We start from the raw sequence: 11,502 nt of genomic DNA, 5'->3' as shown, positions 1-11,502 counted from the left end.
CGCGGGCGGGGTGGCAGCGGCCCGGCCGGGGGCCCTCGCTACTCTCTGCTACATGACCACTGCTGCGGTCTATATAAGGAATTACATTTACATTTCAGACTTAAGGGTTGCTGTGGCTTTTCTTTTTTTTTTGGGGGGGGGGAAGGGGGGAGATACGTGTGTTACTTTAAGATGCGTGTTGAAGGTACACAGCTGGGGGAATAAACACTCCAAACACCCACTCCGTACTTATTTTCTGGAAAATAGAGAAGTAGTCGAGTTGTCGTCGCTGCTCTGTGTAACGGGGTGTGCAGCAGGAGATTTTGTAACCTTCCTTGGCAATTTTGGGTTTTATGTGGCATTTCCTGTGCAGGGTCACAGATAGGAAGGCTCTCGCCCGCGATCCGAGATGTTTTTGTGCGCAGCGGACGCGCTCTGAAATGCACCAGAGGCACTGCTGGTGCCTCCTCTGCGATCCCAACCACGCTGGGCGTGAAGCGCCCATATGCTGTGGCCTGTCTGGGGTTGGCGGGCTCCGTGGGTCCCTTTGAACTCCGGGGAGGGGGCTTTTATTTTTGCTGTGTGTGTTTTATAAGGAATATTTTTGTTTACATGATCGCATTAGTAATTTCTTGCACTGGTTTAAATATTTGTATTTCCCTCATGATTTGGCTCTGCGAAAGGTAAGTTTGGAAAGTGCTTCTGTCTTTACCTTATTTAAAATGTTGCTGATCGGAAAAAGGGGCTTTTCTTGCTGCTGACGACGTGTGTGTGACATGTGAGCCCGAACCACCCAGCGTCTGTGCAGGAGCTGTAAACATGTTTACCTGAACAGGAAAGAAAATGGATTTTTCTCTTAGAGATCCACTGATACGGACAGCGTGCTCTTAAAGCGTATCAACAGATGACTCGAGAGAAATTCTCTGGAAGCATAGCTTTTGAAATCAGTGGGGAAAAAAGAGATTCCTGATTGCTGCAGCAAATGGCAACTTGTGCAGGTAGAAAAAAAGATGGTGTTTAGTTTTCTCCTACATGCATGTCAGCCCCCTCCTGCCTTCTGCTCTCGTTCTCCAGGGAGGGATTTATTTACCGTGCTTGCTGTCAGTGTTTTTCCTTTGTGCTTAATATTAGAAAAACAGATTTGAAGCTGTTTAAGCACAAAACGTTTTGTCTGCAGTGTGTATTGCTCACAGAAAACAAAAGGTGTAGGAGACGTGGTGCCGTTCCAGGTATCTTTCATCTTCATCACTTTCGGACCTCATAATTGCACCCTTTTTATTATGAAATGCCTTTGAGTCTTTATCGAGTAGTTCTGCTATGTAGAATATGTCTTGTTTTAGTCTGTTTCTGATTCTTTTTTTTGAGGAATTAAAACCAACTTCAGTCATTGTGCACTGAAGCATCAGGATTGGTTAGATAATAGATTCTGGATAATAGAGATTTCTCAGCAGTGGGTTTATGTTTGACTTGCAAATGTTTACTAAAGAAAACAGCTAGACAAATGTTAACCCTTTAACCTTTGAAATAGGTGTGAGGCTTATTTTTTTTTCTTCTAGATCTCTAAATGCACTTTACTCGTACGGATTAGTATCTCCTGTTAATCCAAGCTTGATGTACAAGGGATGCTTCAGAAACAGTCTTGTTTATAGTGTGCACTAAATTGATAGTGTGCTGTTTTAGTCATCTTTTTTTCTTCCTTTTGCACCAAGTGGGACCTTATTAGAGGGAAGTCATGCTTTATATCCAATGTGCCAATTAACAACACTGGGCTATGGCATCATTAGCATACTTTAAACTTTCCTTCTGCTTATCTGTTAACGAACTTAACGTAGCTATTCTCATACTGTAAACTTTTGTTTCTTTTTATCTCTACTTTTGAGAGCCAGAACTTATGGCTGCCATCCTGATGCATTAACTGCTACTGAAAGACAGTCTGACCTGAACAGTAGAGCTGGTCCCTGTGCTACCTTCTTTATTGACCACTACGGCAGATCAGCAGAAGAGCTGTCTGATTGGTGCTACCATTAAAGCCTTAAAGCAACAAGATCCGGCTGCTCTCAAACCTGAGGAAAACTATTCTGCATCACTGTCCTTACTTCTGAGCAGTGCATGGAAACATCTGCTGCTCTGAAGCAGTTAATGAAGTGTTAAGATAACAGCAACATTCTGATAAAGCAGGAACGTAGTGCTGGTTGGGAGTTTCTCTTCCTATCTACCTTCTCCTCTTTTTTTGATAGAGAAAGTGGGAGGAGAAAAGAGGGATGGGATTTTGCCAGTCATCTGCACTGTCACGCTCAGCTAGTACTGTGTGCACTTAATAAATTCAACATCAGCAAAAGTTTTCTTGTTTTTATTCTATTATGGATAGGCTTGCAGGATCAGATTAGTTGCTTTCTCAGCATTTCTATTATATGTTATGATTGTCTTAATTCCTATTAAAAAGCAAAACTAAAAATACTACATCTTGTTCTTCAACATTACTGAGAAAAGTAAAACCTTTGGAGCATCCCTTACTAGACACGGTAAAAAGATGTTATCAACCTTTCATGTTGTACTAAAACCACTCTAAATGTACCTTCAGTTCTTCATATGCATTTTCAGCAGTAAAAAGAAAGGTGGAACTGAGTAAATTTTGTATGCTGATTGATGGATGTGAGGAGAAGGCACGAGGCAGGGTTTTTGTTTGTTTTCTCTCTCCCTCCTGGTAACATTAAGTTAATAAAGTGTTGTGTAGGCTGATTTGTTAGAGTGCTGTTTTTAGTTGCTTTATAGTTCAATTTTTTTCTCTTACTTTCTATTATATAATCACATTTTTTTTTACTTTTTTTTTTTGTGAAGCTGCTGTGTGTAAGAAGCCCTTCAGTGCCTTTGGATAAGCTAGAAGCACGGTGTGTTTCTGCTAACTGCAAGGTGACAGCTGCTGGCTGGATGTCAGGTCTTGGTGACGCTGGGGATGCAGCACTCCTCACCATGCCTTGCTTCTCTTGCCCCCTCACTCCAGCATTAATTTAAATTAGCATTTGGAGAGTTGAGGAATGCAGCCCAAGTTAAAATTCCAAGCACAGTGAACAGATCTATATGGACAACTGAATTAACTGTTTGAAACAAAGGAAGTCTTCTCTCATATGAACCAATAATAATTCTGTTTTAATTTTAGCTACTGAAATGTAAGGGAATGCATTTTAAACTGTTGTAATCTTTTCATTTTTGTGCTCAGTGCTTGTTATTTCAGTGGTTGTGAAGCGGTGTTTTAAGGTGATCAGCTACCTGAAACAGGTTTGTTTTCTAAGGTGATTAGCTGTCTGAAACACTTTTCCTTGCTTACAGGACTGTGGTAAATATCTTGCTGAAGCAGCAGATGAAAAGTAGTATGTGGATGAAACTTTCAGTTGGGACACGGCCTTACAAATCATAGATCATTCACATAAGTTTTCCAGTTAAAAGTCTGAGGATTTGGCTCGTGAATTCAGCTGAAGTGTGCTGTGGAAAGCCTGGTCCTGTAGCAGACACTCCTCCTGCTGAGTCTTCCTGCTGCCTGCCCTGGGCCTGTGACCAGCCATTGCTGTCAGCAGCACTGCACAGGGCTTAGGCCTCGGCCCTGGGCCTGTACTGGGTCCATTGCTGTCAGCAGCACTGCGCTGGTGTTAGGCCTCGGCCCTGGGCCTGTTGCTGTCAACAGTGCTGCTCTGCAGTTAGGCCTTGGCTGTGTCACCGAGCTCTTATCCTGACAGTGCAGAGATGAACTCTGTAGGCTCTGCCTCTTATCCAACTGCAAGCAAGGGGCTATTTGAGTCCTGCAGCTTATTACTGAAGTTTTACAGTGTAGGGTAGAGGAAGAGAGAGGCAGAATGAAAATACCTGTGTGATGCTTTTCCTCATGTGGAAACATGGGTTTTATAGGGTTTTAAATGCTAGTGAGGAATAGCAAGGATTTCTGATGTGCATGGAACTGTATTACTGTGTTTAAGATGTAAAGCCTGGTTCTGTGAAGGTTGGGTTGTGCTTTTATAACTTCTTTTTAGCAACTGCTCTCTAGGACAGGGAAACCTGCTAGATCTATGCTTTGTAGCCAAATGGCTCTGAAGGAGATGTACTTCTAAACTAAGCCACTATTTACCAAAAATATGAATTTGCTGTTTTTAACTCAGCTGTTTATAGTCACTTCTAAAAATCTAGCTAATTGATGTTGCAAGCGGATGAGTGTGTGGTGTGCTTTGTTGACTGTGAAGCCAATACTTAGCACTGCATGTTGCATCTGTGGGTGTTTGAGGGATTCTACCTGTGATGGTTTTTAACCTCCTGTTTTGTACTTGTGTGTAATCTAAACCAAATTCTTGCTTTATGTAGACTTTTGTACCAATTCGCCATGTACTGGATGAACACTAAGTTCTTGATATCAAAGAGGATAGCCAAATTCCTTAAGTTCTGTTCCTACTTACATTTTTCAAGAGGATCTTCCCAGTTACAGCAGAGCAGCAGGATCTGGCTTGCAGCTATTATCTCAAAAGCATTGGTGCTTCGTTCTGGCAGCTACAAGAGGGCTGTTGTTTTTAAGAACTAAAGTCTCAAGTGACTTACCCAAGCTCACACAGGAAGTCTATGGCAAGACTGCATCTCAGTCCATTTTTAATCCTTGGGACTACGCTTGCATGTAGCTTGATCTAGAGACTTACTGTTCAGCAGATACTATTACTTTCAGTTTAAGTACTTAAACTTTTTTGTATTTATTCTCCTGAAATGCCTGCTCTTTATATGAGCAAGAGACAATGTGCAGTACTCACTTCTCTATAGTCATTGTAAAGCGATATGAGATATCGACGTAGATTACATCACTAATGATGTGCCAAAGAATTAGAATTTTTTATTTTGAATGTTTTGGCTGCTTTTTTTTTTTTGTATTCTTAATTTGAGTTCAATGATGTGCAGGTGGACAAATGTAGAACAAAACAGGAGAAAATTAACTTAAGACCTATGCTGTTAAAATCAGAATTCCTACTCTGATGTGTGAGGTGTTCAGAAGGCTGCTTTCTGGGAGGTTAACATCTGGGCTGACAATTTGTCCAGATTTGCCCCAGCAAAACAGGTGACTAACAGAGTCTTGGTATATGACTGTTATTTCTAACATTTTCAAATGTTTGGCAGGTTTTAAAAAAAAAAAAAAAGCATAACTTCTCCTTAAAATAAGTTTCCCACCAAGGCACCTAAATGTCAGAGTTCAGAAGCCTATTTGCTAGACCAAACCAAAGCCGAGTCTGAGTTTCCCACTGCAGCAGAGGTTGCTGCCACCAAGCAGAGGAGCATTGAGAGAGGCTTGTGTAGAGCTTGCTGCCTGCCCAAGGAGCTCGTGGTAGAAGCAATTGGGTGGACTGCAGTCTTAGCAGCATGACTTATGTGGTAAGGAGGGATGGTGGAGCAGGGAGGGGTGTAGTCTAATTTATAGTTTAAGGTCTGGTGCCTTGTGTCTGACACCATGGTGGCCTTTCAGGGAGACATGAATGTGGGTCTGGGGACTGGCTGGCTGAAGCAGGGGATCACAGTGCAAAACAGCTTCAACATCAATTGACCAGATTATGCATTGAAACACTGGAGTTGTTGGGGGATTCAGGTTGGGGTACTTGTATGTTTGTTTTTTATGCTTTCTGCTCCAGTGTTAGATTAGCAAGTGTGGTGTTTATTTCCTTTTTTTTTTTAATCTCTCTTTAAGCTGTTGCCTATGATATAGTCAATTTCGTGTGCTAACTATCAATTATTTCTTATGGATCTTGGTTTGCTTTTCTGTCTTTCTGATGCCTTATTTTTAAGTTATTGGAAAGAGTAACAAGTTGATATTTAAACTATTCAGTTATAGCTTTTAATCTTTGCTTGCCTTCCTCTTATGAAGACAGAGTGGGCTTATTTTAAGCTTTTTAAGTGAGGAGCCTCAGTGTGTTTACTTAATAATTTATTTGGCTCTTTTTTGTATTGTGTTCAGAAAAAGTCCTGTATTGACAGTTCAGGAGAATGGAAAGCACACTCAAGAATGAGGCTTGTAAAATACTGACCACAGTTAAACACAGCATGGCTTTACAAATCTGTTTCAGTATTCTTGAGAAATGGTGTCTTCATCACCATCATGTAAGCATCTTTCAGGTAGTAAAAATGTACAAAGTCTTCTCAGTAACTATACCTGTACATCTGATTTCTTGCGCAAATGTCTTGCATGACAGCTTCCTTTCACATCCTGGGAGGGTAGGTGGTAGAGCAGAAACAAGAAACCTGTTAAGGTTGGATCTTTACATATGGAGCAGCTGGGCAGTGATTCAAATGTTTCAGTTGGTTAGTGCTCAACATGTTAACCAGGGTCCTTTAGGCTTGCAAGTTTGTCCCCTGAGGAAACCGTAACAGAGTTGGGGTTTTTTGTGTGTTTGAGGGTTTTTTTGTTTGTTTTTTGTTTTTAAAGAAACTTTATCTCTTATTGAGCTAGTTTATGATACCATTACTGGAATGTAATGTTATCTTTTAACTTTGTTTTTTAAAGATCAACAGAAATTAACTAAAAATATGCTTTCTCATCTTTGGGATGTCAGTGCTATTTGAAAGCAGCCTGCTTCAGCTTGCTCTTTTTTCAGCTGTCATTCTCAGCTGCCACAATTTCTTAACGTGAGGACTTTACTCCTGTTGTTGCAAAGCAGTCCGGTTAACAACTGCTGTCACCCAAAGGTGAAAAACCTGAAAACTGGCATCCCTTGTTTTCATTACAAATGCTTGCTGTTCAGTAGTATCTCCCTTGTTCCTTGGGCTTATTGTCTCCATTTATCCAATTTTTGGAGAATTATGTAGAGCAGATGAGCACCTGCAATGAATGATCAGTGCATTCTTCTGGATCTGTTCAGAGTCTCAGTCATGAAAGAATGAAAATAAATAAATAAATAAATAAATCTGTTCTCTGCTGAGATTACATTTCATCCTATCCAGTTAGGGTGTCCAGAATATCTGTTCTTGAGTAGAAGTACTCATGAAACTACTTTAGGCACTAAAGAACTCATGATTTTATCATGAGAGAATGGTGTAAAGTGTATCAGAAGAAAAAGGAAACAGCTCTAACTGCCTCTTAAGTACATATTTTAAATGTGTTCTGGATTTGATGCAGATATCCTCTCTTCCTGTGTGCCTTTGTGGCTTTTTTCTCTTTTCTTGAGTCCAGTATAGGAGCTATACTGGAGGAGCCATCAAGAGTGCCAGAGGCAAATGAATTCTAATGCTGGCTCTGGACCATGCTCCTGAGAGACATCCATGGGCGAAACTTGAAATAAAGGGGTTAAGAATCTGATATGGTTGAGGATTTTTACTTACAAACCAGTCTGCCTGGCCTTATTAGGATCAAATACTACTTGGGTCAGTGATGCTAGATAGTACCTTCAGTTACTTTGATATGAAACATTTTCATTATTTCAGCCAACGTTCATATTCTGACAGACAACTGACAGATACTGAGGGCAATTTTCTGTTTTGTAGAGACATCTGTCTGCAGAGCATCCATGGGAGAAAGCAAAATGAAATTACAAAACATCAAAAATGTGGCATGATTGAAAAAGGCCTGGGGAAATCTATTCCGTCTGAAAACGTGTGAGCTAAAGAACAGCAAATAATACCCTAATTACAGGGCTTAGGCTGCTATTTCCTAAACTGATGTCTTTAACCTAAAAATTGAGTTTTCTTGTTTGCTGTTTCTAACAATTCCGCTCACTGCCAATATGTAACTTTAAGAGGAAAAATGTCTGAAAACATAAGGGAGATGAGTTGTCTTTTTTTTTTTCTACATGCATGTGTATTTAAACAGTTTGTTTTTTTTTTGTTTTTTTTTCCTCAATGTTTTAAAGATTTTTGCCTTGTCCTTTCAGGCATACGTTGAATTTTCCTTCTTCCTACATCCTGTTCCATCTTATTTTGTTTAAGATCCAGAATGACATATAGTGTCAGTCCAGTCAAGTTCTAGACTGGAAAAGGAGATAGGACTCAGAATCTGTACCATGTCTAGTCTTCTCTCCTATTTTGCACATCTTTGCTTTGTTTCTAGTATTTACCAAATAACTATTGGGAATGCAAGTTGTGTATTAGTGAGTTTGTTCTTAGAGTATTGTTTTCAGGACGGACCTAGGTACTGTTAGCTCCTCAAGGGGCATGAGGTGGTGAGCAAGGACTTTGAAGCAGATTTGGCGTTGTAATGACTAGCTTCCTTCCCTGCTGCTGTCCCTTCCCCTTCCTTGCAAGGCATTTTCATTTGAAAGCTAAGGTGTGGTCATCAGGCATATCTGTTCTCAACTTCCAGTAATTTTTAGCTCACTGTGGAACTAGACCATAATTACATATGCAAATAAAGTATTTTTTTATTATTATTCTTACCTTGTGCATGTGGGAGAGAAAGATAAGATTACAGCATACCACCAGGGATGAAGGTGCTGCCGAAGTGAGGAAGTTCCCTTCCCTGGGGCTTGCCCAGTGCAGGGGTTCAGAGCTTCTTTGACTCAAAGGCAACAAGAAAACTCTGTTCTGACAGTCTTATCCTTTAGATAGGACACTTTAGGTCACTTGTATTAACAACATTTTGATACATTCTAGCTCTTCTGAGTGCTGAGAGTGAATTTGTTTGCAATAGGAATTTCTTCTTACATTCATATGTACATTATATCCAATACCTTAATCTATTAGTCTGGCTTGAATGCTCCCTGGGGTAACACAAGGTAAATTCAGCAACGATACTATAAAGCACGGAGACTAATCTGTAGAAAAGACTGTTCTGACAACTTATGCTTTTTTGTGATAAGACTTATATTGTGCTTCTTGCAGATTTTAAAGTTCACTGGCATACTGTATTACTAAAACTTTGAATATATTTCTAACTAATACTAAGTTAAGCTGGAATCAGTCAATACATTGTAGTCAATGTTCTGGGAGCACAAAGGTGGAAAAAGTTAAATAGAAACAAGAAGCAACATGAATTGGTAGTTCTAGCATGGGAAAGGAGGACTGTTCCCTGACAAAATGCAGTGTAACGTGCCATAGTTCTCCATGTTTCACCACGTGTGATAAAGCATACCTTAACTCAGCAGTCTGCATAGCTGGGAAGAATGAACCAGATTGATACCTGAGTTTGTAGCCAACTAAGGCTAGCAGCAGACTTTCTGTGAGCTAAGCTAGTTCACACAAGCACGAGAACTTTAGCTTTCAAATTGTAAAGCGTATGAGTAAAGCTAGTTGAACAAACCTCTGTTGCATGTTGAGATCTTTATGATCTTGACAGTTCTTGCAAGGTTTGATGCAAACTGTCATCTGTAAGCTGATGCTCCAGAAGTATTCCAGTATTCCTTTTACCAATGCTACCTTTGATTCTGCTGGGATGCATCCCTTCAAAAAGCTGAAGAGAGCTGGGCACTTAAGAATTCTGTCAGTTATGAGTGTTTGCTTCATTTTGGTAGGAAGTTGCAAGTCTTCTCCATTTAACTTATTCCGACTTTAAAAGGAAAAAAAAAACCCCAGCTGCTTGGTGTGCAAAAACAAAGGTAGTGAAATTATGTGCTTGTGCATGTAAAATAGTTTGGATATAGGGAGATTTACCATTATTTTAAATAAGTTGAGTTATTTTTCAAGCAGGTAAGAAAATAGAAGTGATAAAATTGAAGACTTGTCAAATTTCTTGTTGTAGTCATTTACTATTGCTTATGTATAGCACTTCTTTAATCTTCCTAATTATAACCAGTATTTATAAGCATGCTGAAGTTGCTGTAAAGCAAATCCTTGGAATAAAGATATTTGTGACTTTTCAAGTTAAGATGTACTTCCAAGTTTGTGCCTTGATGCCTCTTAAGAGACATACTACTTCAACTTTTTTTGTTGTTTCCCCAGTCCATTTATCTTTAAAGAACTCGTGCATCTTCATTCAACCACAGAAGCAGTCCAATGTCTGTTTTGTTGGTCCTGGAGTCTGCCCTCGAAGTATTTTGCAGCTGAAGTGTGTGTGCGCGTGCGCAGCCATGTGTGCTGTTTTCCTGCCCTTCCTTTTGTCTGTCAAGCTCCTGGCTGATAGCAGATTAGCCATCTGAATGTGGGCAGCAAAGAGTAATAGGCTGCACAGAATGCCTGGGGCTTCTTGCGTACAATAAAATGAGTCCATTAGAAAGCAAAAATGACGAGACTGCCATGGAGGATATCTGTACTGGGGAGATGGAGAGAATAGCCTTTGGTTTATGATCATGTTAACGGGTGTAAAATAAACTTAATTTTTTTCAGCTGTCAAAAGTATTCCTAGGTGCTTTACAGACTGGTGCTGAAGATCCTTCCAGCAGGAAAATACCGATGAGCAAGTGGAAGATGTACTGCTTGGTGTGTACACGTGGGGGAAGGCTGGCTGTAGCAGCGTGACAGCTCAGTTTCATTTTCACTGTGCAGGTGTCTTCCTTCTCCTTTCTTGTTAATCTTTGCTTCTAGTGTTTTGATTACTTACAGATTATCTAATCTGCCCTGCAGAAGTGTGCTGAGTTTAAGTCTTCTGGAAGATGTGCTAATACAGATTTGAAGGAAACTGGGCTGGCTGAGACAGAGGGAATCCAGATGTTGGAGGAGGATGTAAGCAATAAAACTGTAGAGAGTTGGAGAGAGCAGAGGTACAAGTCTGTGTGCAGGAGCACAGTAGCATGAAAAATAGGTAGGAATCCTATCAGGGTTTTGACAGCTACACTTACCTGCTCTGAGAACCTACTGTTAAAGTAAATGATGTATTTTCTACAGTTTCCTGTATGCGTGGTATGTGGTGGCTGCTGTTGGCCTCCTAACTTCCAATTACAATTTTCAAGAAGACCTTCTGGATGCTGTGACATGCAAGCTCTAAGAGATGCTCTACATTTTTTTTTAAAGTGTACTGCTTTTTTTTTTTTTCCCCTGAGCAATTAAGGAAGATTCTCTGTTTTGAATAAAAGGAACAACTTCATGTGAATGTGAACTGCCAAACTAACTGGCAACTAACATAAAAATAATTCAGCATGTGGAACATAGAACAACTGTTAAAACAGGAAAAACTTGTCCTTAAATTCTAAAGTTTTTAAGATATCTCTTTGACTTTTTTTTTTTTCAGTCTGTCTTGCTTCTTGTCTTTTCAGTATGTCACTGTGCATACAACCTGGAAATATATACTTCTAGCAACAAAATGTGTGAATTAATTTAATACTAGTTACTTTGTGTTACTTTCTGTGTTCTGCCAGCTTCTGCCCAATCTCCCTGCAACTGTTCTGGATGTGTATTTTGTAGACTCTGTCCTTTGGAAAAACTTCACAAACTTAGGGTGAATTTAAGAGTGATTGTTCCACAGCAGCATTAGTTTGCATAAAATACATTTTTATTTCACAATTCAAAATCATTTATATGATCATGCGTGCTTTTTATAGCACTGTGTGCTCTAGCTGCTTATGAAGGAAGCTGGTGTTGAAACAAAAGCTCAGTTATCTATCTCTAACATTGGACAGTCTGTAGATGGAGACAACTACAATAAAT

This window comes from Meleagris gallopavo, chromosome 6, assembly GCF_000146605.3.
Source record: "Meleagris gallopavo isolate NT-WF06-2002-E0010 breed Aviagen turkey brand Nicholas breeding stock chromosome 6, Turkey_5.1, whole genome shotgun sequence".
Taxonomy (NCBI): domain Eukaryota; kingdom Metazoa; phylum Chordata; class Aves; order Galliformes; family Phasianidae; genus Meleagris; species Meleagris gallopavo.
Note: the sequence above shows the minus strand (reverse complement) of the source record.